The following is a 721-nucleotide window of genomic DNA, read 5'->3' as shown; positions in this document are numbered from 1 at the left end:
TTCTGGCAATGGCACGTATTGATGTGCCATCCTGGAGGAGTTGGACTGCCTGTGCAACCTCTGTAGGGTCCAGGTAGCACCTCATGCTAACAGTAATGACAGTGACCCTAGCCAAATACAAAACTGGTGAAAAAGAGTCAGAAAAGATGAGGGGAAAGAATATCAGTGGCCTCCACCTGTAAAACCATTCCTGTTTTGATGGTCGTCTCGTTGTTGCCTCTCTAGTGCACCTGTTGATGATTTCATTAACACCAAGGCAAATGAAACTGATTAACAAACCCCTCCTACTTACCTGCCCAAATCAATATCCCAGAAGTTTAATTAACTTGATGCTATACTCTGATTACAAAGTGATCCTTTAATTTTTATTGAGTAGTGTAAGATGTAGAGCATGCATTTGTATTGGGCTTGCAGTAGATGTGATCTGTCAAACAGACTTTAAAAACAATGCATTTCTTAACCCTCAAATTGAAGAACAGAAATTTCAAAATGAAAATCTGTAAAAAGAATTTTATAAGAAGTAAATAGTATTTTGAAAATAATCTGAGAAAATAGTAAATTCATTCTCATACATTTATTGATTTAAAAAGTTTTTAATTTTCCTCCCTGGAAACTTCAACAATAATGGAATAAAATTAACTCCCTACTAGAGTACTCTGTGTACCTTTTTTACTCCTAAACTGATATCCATTTTTATTAAATACAGATCTGTCTCATTAGG

The sequence above is a fragment of the Cyprinodon variegatus genome, unplaced genomic scaffold (genome assembly GCF_000732505.1).
Source record: "Cyprinodon variegatus isolate N-32 unplaced genomic scaffold, C_variegatus-1.0 Scaffold1301, whole genome shotgun sequence".
Lineage (NCBI taxonomy): Eukaryota > Metazoa > Chordata > Actinopteri > Cyprinodontiformes > Cyprinodontidae > Cyprinodon > Cyprinodon variegatus.
This window is presented reverse-complemented; position numbering follows the sequence as displayed.